The following is a 12,320-nucleotide window of genomic DNA, read 5'->3' as shown; positions in this document are numbered from 1 at the left end:
GATTTGAAGTCTATATTCAATCATGTATTTCCATGTCTAATACATTTCTCTCTCTCTTGTCCACTGGAGACAGAGGATTTCTTTGTACAGCATCTAAGTGTTTTCTAATCTTCCAGAAAAAACATGAACCACTTCTATACCTTCTGTGCCACATAGACATAACATTCCTCCATGTTGTTTTCCCGACTGACATCTACGTCTCATGTTTTCTGCCTAATTCATTGCTCCTCTCTTCTATCATTTAGAAAACCCATGCTCATTCTTTTTTTTTTTTTCAACGTTTATTTATTTTTGGGACAGAGAGAGACAGAGCATGAACGGGGGAGGGGCAGAGAGAGAGGGAGACACAGAATCGGAAACAGGCTCCAGGCTCTGAGCCATCAGCCCAGAGCCTGACGCAGGGCTCGAACTCACAGACCTCGAGATCGTGACCTGGCTGAAGTCGGACGCTTAACCGACTGCGCCCCCCAGGCGCCCCCCCATGCTCATTCTTAAAGTCAAATACCACTATTATAAGTCCTTCTTAAATTTCCTGAGTTCCCATGGAATAGTGAGTAAATGTTTTTAATACTTTTTATTATAAATGTTTTGTATCTTTCTTACAGATCAGATTCTGTCATTTAGATTCCATGAATAATGTATCACAGAACACTTACTCACTCTGCCCAAAGTCATACAATAAGCTGAATTCAGTTCACTTATAGGAAACAGTCCCAGCTTTTGAAAAAGAAGTGACTGTGTGGTCCAGTGTCCTTCCTCAAGATCATTGACACATCTCTATTTCCTCATAAGTGCTCATAACTCTTTTTGTTGGTGGGTTCAGATGTTCTTGTTTTCTTCCTCTTATCAAAGTAGCCTTTTCCCAACAAATTTGCTAATCGCTGACAACTGACAGTTACACAGTCTGTCACTGATGGTGTTTTATGTGATACATTGATCAATTCTTAAACCATTTCTTCTTTCCTGTGCAAGAGAACCACTTTGACCAACCTTTTAGCCACAATTGATAAATACTACTGTTATCTGTCCTGAAATATGGCCAATCTGGAAAAGCTAACTAGTGGCATTTGGGATTTCTGTGTTGGAGAAATGTCTGTTCTCTGTTCTTTTTTATTGATGAGAATCTTTTTCCATTGGCTATTATTTATTGATGAAGCAATGGCAATGCTGAAGGAGTAGAAGTAGAAAATATCAGCGAAAGTCAAGGCTGACATCTGTCGAGCTGAATAGCTTCAGTTTAGTTTTAAATAGAGACTTTAGAGGAATCCAGAATGATGAACATACCATTTATGGCATGTTAAGAATTATCTTTCAAACATTAATATGCAATACAAAATGTGAGGAGCAGCTATTACTTATTATCTAGCTTAAAGGATAATACATTATACAAATTATACACCACTATTTACTTTGTACTATACTCTCATGTTGCATCCACCTTCTCTCTGATACATAGAAATAATCATGTTGAACTTACCGTTTACTTTCAGACATCATAATTTTACTGTGAGTAAATGTGTCCTTAAATAATACAATATCAGTATCTCATGTTCTATATGTTTGATATGATTTCATCCTTTGAGTAAATTTCTACAAAATGCTTTGTTTGCTTAAACACGTGTTGATGAGGTCACTGATGTTTCATACAGTTCTTTGCTCAATGTTGTATAATAGTTTATTGTATGAATACAATGCAATCCTGAAATCTAGGCTATCCCTAATCTCTGCTTTTGTAAACATTGCTGTGATAAATAATTCAGTCTGTATCTTCTGTGCTTTTTTTTTTTTTACAATTTTTCATTGAAATATATACACTGAGGTTGAATTATAATGCATAGGTCACATGAATGCTAAACTTTAATAACTGTTGTAAACCTCTTACACCAGCCTAGTATAAGATACCATGTAACTACTCATCTAAAAGTTGTAAGGAATTCTCAAAAGAAACTTGTAGACCTAATTAGTGAAATTACGAAGGACACATGACATAAGAGCAATGCACAAATATCAATTTGATTCTATATGTTAATAATAAATAATTTAAAATGAAACATTTATACATCCCTCTATAGAGAGAGAGAATGAAAACATATACATCAAATGAAATACTTAAGTGTAAACCGAGTAAAATATATACATGGAATGTATATATGAAAGTGAAAAAAAGTTAAGAACTTTCATAAGTAATTGAGATGTAGCATATTTATGGGTTGGAAAGCTCAATATTATTAAGATATAACTTCTCCACAAATTTATCTATAGATTTAAGAAAATTTTAATCAAAATCCTGGCAAAATATATTATAAAAATAGACAAGAATATTCCCTAATACACTAGTGAAACAAACTAGAGTTTATAAATAGGCCTATACAATCATAGACAATTAATTTTTGACAAAGTTACAGACATAATTCAATAGAGAAAGTATGGATTTCCTTCAACAAATGGTGTTGGGAAAACTGAACACCAATATGCAATAAAAAAAATGCCTTGACTTCATCTTCACAGCTTATAAAAATCCACTGTAAATTGATTATAGATCTAAATATAAAATGTAAAATAAAAATTTAGAAGAAAACACACACACACATCTCCATGATGTTGGCTTAGGCAAAGAGTTCTTAGACACAGCATCAAAAGCATATTTTTAAAATAGAGGGAAAAAAAAATCTGACACATTGGATTTAGTCCAAATCTAAAATTTTTGCTCTGTGAAAGACACTGTCAGGAGAATGAAAGAATAAGCTACATATTCAGAGAAAACTGCATACCCAGCAAAGGACACACGTACAGAATATGTGAAGGCCTGCCAAAATCAAACCGAGAACACATGCAATCCAAGTTTTCAAGTGGGTAGGTTCCTTGAGCATACACTTCACCAAGAAGACAGATAGCTGGCAAATGAGAACAAGGAACTATCATTACCATCAAAGAAGTTCAAAGGAAAACCACAGTAAGACACCACTAGTGATCCCGGGCCTCACAGGGTCGGTTTGCAGACCGGTAGGAGTCAGTGCCTCGGGCCCGGGCCCCGCCTCCAGCTGTCCTTCCAACTTCGCCCAATAATGCTAATGGACCTGAGCAAGTGGTCCTGGCCTGTGACCTGCAGCAAGTGGAAGAGCGGCCACAGCATCCGCTGCAGGTCAAAATCTTCCGAGCACAGGTGGATGGAGCTGGGCAAAGTGCTGACGCCCACCCGGGTGAAGAACCAGCCCACCGGTCTTGCATGGGATGGCCTCAATCCAGGTGAACTGCACACCTTAGTGGTGATAGATCCAGATGCTCCCAGCAGGAAGGACCCCAAAAACGGAACGGCACCATTTTCTGCTGGTCAGCCTGAAGGGCAGTTACATCAGCAGTGGCACAATCCTTCTGATTACGTCGCCTCTGGGCCTCCCAAGGCCACAGGCCTTCGCCACTAGGTCTGGCTAGTTTTCAAATACAATGGGCCACTGGCTTGTGAGGAGCCCATTCTCAGCAACCAATCTGGCGACGGCCGTGGCGAATTCAAAGTGTCATCCTTCTGCAAAAAGGAGCTGGGACCCCCGGTGGCCGGCACGTGTTACCAGGCAGAATGGGATGACCAACTGCCCAAATTCTGTAAGCAGATGCCTGGGAAGTCGGGAAATGCTAGAAGACAGAAACCATCCCAGAGGTCTGGAGCGGTGTTCTCAAGTTCAGGGAGGCATGTAGATTCCTCTGCTTCTTCTTTCCCATTCTCACAGATGAGGCCAGAGCAATCAGGTAGTGGTTTAAGGTAGCTTTTCCATCTGCCTATCCTTTATAACTGAGAGGGTCACACCCCGGTTTATGTTTTGATCACATTTGAATTCCCCTTGCGGCGGGGGGAGGATGCATTTTGGTACTAGCAACCCAGAATTTAAAGAAGAAAACATTCCAGTAAAAAGAGTAGGCCTACAGTAGGCCAAAGAATCTCTAAGGGAGGTTTACATAAAAAGAGATTTGTTTCTTCTTCTTCCATTCTGAACTGGAGTCCCAAATTGTGCATGACAGCACTTCTGGGTGGTGTTTTTACAGCCAGCTCTCTCACTAAGACAGCCAAGAGTTTGACGTGTCCCCAGTGTGATGATGTGCCTTGGGCTGCTTACTAGGGTCAGTGTCCTGCTCTGGCTCCTTTAAAGAGCAGTACTGGAAAAAAAACAATAAGGACAGTCACTTTGCTGTCAAGACCCTGCCATCGAGATGAGCTGCAGGGCTGGGTGAGTGAGGGTCAGAAATCTCTAAGTCTGTGCCTCTTAAACTCGTCATTCCATCTGTGTAAGAAAAGATGATCGGGAGTTGTGGAATGTTGTATTAATTCTGCTGTTTGCTTATAGTTGAATACAAATAAACACATTATGTGAGGGAAAAAAACAATAAGACAGCATTGTATGCCTGTTAGATGAGTAAAATTAAAAATAAACACAATACCAAATCCTACCAACATGTGAAGCAACTAGAACTCTCCTATGTTTTCAGGAGGAATGAAAAATGGTACAGCCACTTTGAAAAAAAAAATTGGTAATTCCTTGTAAAGTTAAAGACACATTAGCATATAATCAGCAATCTCTCCCTAGCTATTTTCCCTAGAGAAATCAAAATTCATGTTCACACTAAAATGTGTACACAAATATTCATAGGAGTTTTATCCATAATCGCCAAGCAGTGGAAATAGCCCGAATGTTCTGTAATGAATTTATTGCCATTAGGTGAATTAATTATACAAAATATGGCATATTCATACAATAGAATGATAGTTAGCAATAAGTAATAGACTATAAATACAGGCAACAACTTGAATGAATCACAAAATAATTGTTTAGACTGAAAGAAACCAAACTTACCAAGGTTACGTGAGGCGTCATTACATTTATAAGAGATTCTGAAAAATTACAAAACTACGGGATCAGAGAACATACCAATACTATAAAAATGGAAACAAAAACTTGACTTCATGTAAATTTAAAGATTAAATTTAAAAAGAAAGCAAGTTAAATAGAAAAGAATCTCTGAGATCATATTATGCTTTGTACGGAATGATTTTGTTAAATACCATTTCCACCACACCACAATTTCTGTGAAATGTTTACTGCAATTTTCCTTCAAGAAAACTACCTATTTGCTTGTTTGTTATTCTCTTTTTGCCTGTTGCATCTCTAGGAAAAGTATATACATGTAAATATACACTTGCCACCATTTTGGACACTTTGACTCATATATTTGGTTAACATTGTCTTTCTCATGCACCTTCGTCCTCTTTTCATCTTGTACTATTAAACTGTAGCTATGACAAATAGTCAAGTTGAGTTTAGTGCCGAATAAATACAGGAATAATGAATGAATAAAAAGTAGATCAAACATTTGAATTATATAAAACTACAATTGACACCAACACCCTAAATAACATTTATACATTTCAGCCAGAGAACTTTCCTCACTTTATTGTCACTGTATTTATTGATGATATAACATCATATCACAATTATTTTCTTACAGATTCAGAAATTAAATTTAATAATTGTCAATATTTCCATGTATATTTTCTCTTTCTCTCTCTCCCCCATAACTCTATAAGGTGTCTATATAATGCGAGTATATTATACAATATGACTATATGTGGGTTGTGTGTATGTATACATATACATGTAGGAGCTCCTGGGTGGCTCAGTCGGTTAAACCTCCGACTTCGGCTCAGGTCATGATCTCTCACGGTTCATGGCTTTGAGCCCACGTCAGGCTCTGTGCTGACAGCTCAGAGCCTGGAGTCTGCTTCATATTCTGTGTCTCCCTCTCTCTCTGCCCCTCCCCTGCTCATACTCTGTCTCTCAAAAATAAATAAAACGTTAAAAAAATAAAAATAAATAAAAAGTAAAAATGTACTTTACATAGAGTATATGTTTATTTTTATATTCACTTTGCATATACACACATACATTTTTTTAAATTGAAAATGTATAGGTTGGTTTCTCGCTTTTATGCTCTTTCTAATTTACAAACTCTCATAAACAATATCATTCTCATATATTGGTTATATTTAAAGTTCACTTAATTGCATTGTGTTCAATTATAAAATGATTTATTTGAGAATGCAGGATTTTTCTGTTTTTTCTGTTACATTATTTTATAACTTCTGTAATGTGTTTAATTACTAAATGTCCCTTTGATTCACGGTCTATTTTTGTGGGTTTGTATAGAATTAGAATATGCCACTATTAGAGTTGTGTTTTGTTTGTTTGTTTGTTTTGTTTTGTAAGTCGGACCCATGCCCAGTGTGGGGCTTGAACTTAGAATCCTGAGATCAAGAGTCCCATGCTCTGCTGATTGATCCACCACTAGCCCCTGAAATATGCCACTATTAGACTTAAGTATCAGCTATTTCTTTTGTTTACCTTTACCTCAGACTTTTGATAAACAGTGTTAAAAAATTAATTCAAATCATTTATCTGTTCAATTAATCCCTTTCCATATTGAAGTACAACTTTGAAAATTAATAGGAAGAAACTTTTTGCTTTGGCATAGCTCTAGAGAGTCAAATTAATCATATTTATATTCAAATTCACGTGGCTGAAATTATAAGTGATTTGATTTTTAGTACTAGAATCTTTGTGGTTGAATCATATTAAAATAGTGTAAAAACATTCTCTAAATATTTTGATCAATTGACATAAATGTAAACAGAATTTTAACTGCTATCCCTGATTTCCACATTATAGAAAAAAGACTGATTAATAATATAAGAAGCTATAAATAGCTTCTTTAAATATAGTTCTGGCCAATATTAGCTGCCCAATATCCAAGAAACAAAATACACAATTGGTTAGAAATAACACATATATAATAATTTTATTATTTTTGTTTTATTTTATTTTATTTTTTACAAATGTAATAATTTTAAAATTATCATTCACATAGGGGTGCCTGGGTGGCTCCCACTATTAAGCATCTGAGCCCTGATTTCCGCTCAGGTCATGATCTCATGTTTTGTGGGATCAAACCCTAGAGCTCTGTGCTAAAAGCACAGAACGTGCTTGGGATTCTCTCTCTCCGTCTCTCTGCCCCTCCCCAACTTGCCTGCGTGTGTGCATGCACTTGCTCTCTCTCTCAAAATAAATAGATAAACTTAAATATATATATATGTATATATATATGTATATATATGTATACATATATATGTATACATATATATGTATATATGTGTATATATACATATATATGTATATATATGTATACATATATATGTATACATATATATACATATATATGTATATATATATCATTCAAATAAATGATTTAAAAATCATTTATGGCCCATGTTTAGACCACCTCTGAAATTATTTCCTTAAAATATATAAGAAAAAAATCTTTGTTCCCATAATAGTTACCTCATTAAAAAAATCTGGCTGGACTTCCCATTGGATTGTCACATGATTTAATATTATTATACAAAATATAAAAACAAAAACAAAATAAAACATGAAGAAGAAGCTATTCATAAAAGTTGTTCTTGCAGAAACATCGTGCATGTCTTGAGCTGTCTTTTTTAATTCTGTTCCTCCCGGTCTTTCTTCCATAATTCATTTGGATTTAGTAGGAGACAAAAATGTAGAATATAGACAGTAACCTTGGATTACTTGTTTTATTTTACATTTCTTAATGAATACGGTTTTCTATTGATAATCATAACAAAAAAAATAAGTGTTTTCGTTTTTCTACTAAAGGATAATCGTTTTGTTGGTGTTTACTATCTGAGATAACTAAACAACCCGGTCCCCTTTTATCTTCCTTCTCCTCCTCTCTCTACTTCATGATCATCACCATCATTATTATTATTTTCATAATAATGGAACAGTTTCTTAACTAATACTAAAGTTCATAAATGAACTCCCTACTAGGAGTCAGGTTCATATACTATAATATTCAAAAATTCATATCTTTAAATGCTGAGTAAGTAAAATTAAGAAAGTATGGTTACTAGTTCCTCTATTAGGCGTTAGTGTGTTTAGGACTAGATCATAAACAGCATCTATCTGCATAATTTGTGAAATATTAATAAAACCAATAAATAAGATGAAATATCTACAACTTTGTATTTGAATTTGAGAATAAACTTACAGTAATCTACTTTTATATTTAATGAAACAAAAGAGCAGAGCGATTAGGACATTTGTTCGAGCGAGCATAAGAAATAGTTAATTCTGGGGGCGCCTGGGTGGCGCAGTCGGTTAAGCGTCCGACTTCAGCCAGGTCACGATCTCGCGGTCTGTGAGTTCGAGCCCCGCGTCAGGCTCTGGGCTGATGGCTCAGAGCCTGGAGCCTGTTTCCAATTCTGTGTCTCCCTCTCTCTCTGCCCCTCCCCCGTTCATGCTCTGTCTCTCTCTGTCCCAAAAATAAATAAACGTTGAAAAAAAAATTAAAAAAAAAAAAAGAAATAGTTAATTCTGGAATTCTGGGTCTCTGCTTCTTTTACTGAGTCTGCCGAAGAGAATTTCCAGTTCTAAAGAGCTGATATTTTAGTGTAACTTGTGTGTGCCACGGATGAAACCCGTTCATTGGTTGAGTGACTGAATTCTGTTTCGCTCAAGGGAGGGCATTCCCACCAGCTCAGGTGGTGAAAGAACACAGGTGAACTGCATTTGTCCAGACTGAGGCTTCTAAAGCTTTCTTCACTCTTTTTTCCCCTTTTCCAAATTATTTTGTTAAGGCTCATGAACTTTATGCCTTAACAGATATTTGGGGCAAAGAACTAGACAAAAGAATTAAGATAATTTGAGAAAACTAGAGATTTTTAATTATCAAAACATCTGAAACAATTTTTCCAATTTAATTTTTATTGTCCTGTTTTAATGGGATGATAAAAAGAAAATATGTTGTTTTTTTAATGCTTATTTATTTTTGAGAGGGAGAAAGAACATGAGCAGAGGAGGAGCAGAGAGAGAGAGGGAGACACAGAATCAGAAGCAGGCTCCAGGCTCTGAGCTGTCAGCACAGAGCCTGACGCCGGGCCCAAACTCATAACTGTGAGATCATGACCAAACCAAAGTCGGATGTTTAACTGACTGGACCACCAAGGCGACCCATACGTTGGTATTCTTTACTGGCCATTAGTGTAATCTCTATTATGAGTAAGTGTTGAGGAGATACAAAGTATCTAGTATGTTTTTGCCTCCAAGTAAGTTAAAATCTTAAAAGAAAGATTTTTTTTAATGGTCTCAAAAAAAAAAATTATCGGGGGCGCCTGGGTGGCGCAGTCGGCTAAGCATCCGACTTCAGCCAGGTCACGATCTCGCGGTCCGGGAGTTCGAGCCCCGCGTCGGGCTCTGGGCTGATGGCTCAGAGCCTGGAGCCTGTTTCTGATTCTGTGTCTCCCTCTCTCTCTGCCCCTCCCCCGTTCATGCTCTGTCTCTCTCTGTCCCAAAAATAAATAAACGTTGAAAAAAAATTAAAAAAAAAAAACAAAACAAAACAATTATCAATATGCTATACAGGCAACCACTGCCATAAAAATTGAAGATTAGAGATTTGAGTAACTGGGTTTATCCAATCAACAAATAAATTGAAAGTCTTAATATATATGTGATCCTCTCAAAAGTGATATAACAAATGAATGTTTATTAAATATATGTAATTAAGCATTACAGTAATGTTTCCACTTTTTTATATTTCCATTTGAAATAAGCACTAATTAGACATTCCTAACATGTTGATATTTAGATTAAAATACCTCCTAATAAAATAGATATGATTTTTATGCAAGATTTTTTTCATAGAGAAAGCACATAAATTTCACTCAGTTATGAAGCAAACCTTTATTTTTTGGTATTTAAGTAATGATAGTGGCTACAGTTTATTGACTTGTAGTAACATGTTTTCTAAACTAAGCACATTACATATGTTTTCTCGGTAAAACCTTAGAATACCTCTTTGGATTGAGAACGCTGAGTCTGAGATTATATAATTCACTCAAGGTCAAGAGTTTGGTAGTTTACATTCAGGTTTGTATAACCTCAAGACTTATCCTTGAAATGATGTTATATGCCTTTCACATACATTGACATTTTCTAAGAGAAATTATTTCATTACTGTAGGATTATACTATGCTCGAAATCATACATAATTTTGAAAGGTAGAATGATACTTTAAAAATCTTTATATCAAATCAGGAAATCTATCAAAAAGTTAAAATGAAATATTACTCTATTCCTTCCATGTTACATTCCTGGAGATGTTGTGTCTAATGATGCTAGACAAGATTATAAATTATATTACAAAGATTGACTAAGGCTCTCCAATCATTCATTGTCTCGGAGCATTTGCTTGACTGTAGATAAGATCTTTTGAGTAACAAGACTTACTGTGTTATTATATAGATATATGAAGCTCCACATTACCATACAGAATAAGGCAGATGGCAGATGTTTCCAGTTATGCATGATGATATTAACATGACAAAATCCATATCAGCCCTGCAGCTCATCTAAAATTCCATTACCTCATTATTGATTAATTCCTTCGACTTTAAATTTACTTGAGATGTACTTGACATATATGTCTACTTTGTCTATTTATCCCAGAATGTTCTACCTGTCAAAATGAAGGAATCTGATGGTGTTCTTTCAATGAGGAGAAAATTAACATTAGCACGTTTGCCCTTGATAAAACAACACACACAAACTAAAGTCTTAGTCATCCTAATACAGACACGTTACACACACAATAATTATGCATGTAATTATTTTCCCATGACTCAAATTATGGAAATCTTTAAATTCTACAAAGGTGCTTAGTGCCCTTTTTCTATTTTCCCTTTTATAGTTTTGGTCCAGCCAAAAAGCTATAAGGAGTAAAAATCCCTGTTTCTTAAATATTGTAAGCATTTTGGAAATCCCCAAGGGGGGAAAAATGAAATATTTGTGGCCATTAGTGTAATCTCTATTACACTAATCTCTATCACACTGTTTCTTTGTAACAGTATTATATGGCATGGCAATACTATTTTGATTTTTAGTTTATTATTTGAAAGAATAAAATTATACATACATTTGATTACAAAATTGTAAGATTTACCTAGGTGAATATACACCTTGTAAGTGCCACGTATTATATTGTGCATGCATCTATTGAAGTATTTTTAAATATATTTTTGTTTATTTATTGTCATAACTTAATAAGTGGTCAAATGCTAAGTGATTGAAGAAGTCTATTGGGCAAGTGTTTATTTACAAAAAAAAAATCTTTTTTTTGAAGGATGGAGAAAGCTTCAAAAGTAATAAGGAATTTTTAATGTACTTGGAAAGACACAAATTAATCAGATAGTTGAAGATGAGGAACTAGAATGTCTCAGCAAGGTGAATTATTCATTTAAAGTGTGATGTTCAGAAAAGAATATAAAGCATGATCAATGGGAGATGTATGAGCCACTGTTCCCGGAGAAGAAATTTTTACTTGGTTTGAGTCGGCATACCACACAGAATTAGAAAGAAGAGCAGTAAGTTAGTTTGGCGGCTATGGAAACAAAATAATATATTCAGTCGGCATTTGCTGGATGCTTCCTTTCTCAGCACATTTCTTATTCTTTTAATGCTTCAGCTAATTGAATTCTTTTTTTCCTATTTTTTTTTTATTTTTTAAAATTTACATCCACATTAGTTAGCATATAGTGCAACAAGGATTTCAGGGGTAGAGTCCTGAAATCAGCTAACTGAATTCGTAGAGCAGCCCTTTGCAAAATATCCCCCATTTCACAAGGCGGAAGTACAGACAACCGCCATTACCCCAGCACTCCCACTGCTATGGCTCTCATCCGCCACCACCACAACCGCGGCGGCTGTTACTTCCACGGGCACACCCACAACTACACTATTCAACCCTGTTACCACTGTGACCTCCACTACCACCTCTGCTCGCGGTGACCACTGTTACCACTCTAACCTAAGCCATCATCAGCTCTTCATTTAATTACAACCTTTTCCTCGTTGGTCCTCTGCCGCTACTGAGAAACTCCGGCAGGTCTATTTTCCATACGGAAGTCAGAGAAACCTTTTAAAATATAAACCTGACCATATAACTTCCTTGTTCCAAAATCCTGTCTTTCCTTTCTATTGCTGATTCTTGTAACAGCAATCCAAAGTCATCACCATGCCACAGCAGTCTGTAGGATCTAGCTTTGGCTCACCTTTCTAAAAGTAAAACCTATAATCTCCTGCTTCCTTTATTTCAAATAATTTGGCTTTTCTGCTTCTTCTCAAATACACAAAGCTCACTTACCTCTGGAACTTTTTAGGTGATTTTGTTTCTGCTTGGAATAATTTCTCCTCAATTTT

At 35.6% G+C, this 12,320-nt stretch overlaps 1 pseudogene; it reads left to right on the top strand.

Annotated features, from left to right (window-relative positions):
* The first annotated feature begins 3,065 nt into the window (after positions 1-3,065).
* LOC101082980 lies at positions 3,066-11,909 on the top strand (annotated as a pseudogene).
* Positions 11,910-12,320: the final 411 nt, after the last annotated feature.

The sequence above is a fragment of the Felis catus genome, chromosome A1 (assembly GCF_018350175.1).
Source record: "Felis catus isolate Fca126 chromosome A1, F.catus_Fca126_mat1.0, whole genome shotgun sequence".
Classification (NCBI taxonomy): Eukaryota; Metazoa; Chordata; class Mammalia; order Carnivora; family Felidae; genus Felis; species Felis catus.
The sequence above is the reverse complement of the archived record's forward strand: the minus strand, read 5'-3'. Positions and strand labels throughout refer to the sequence as shown.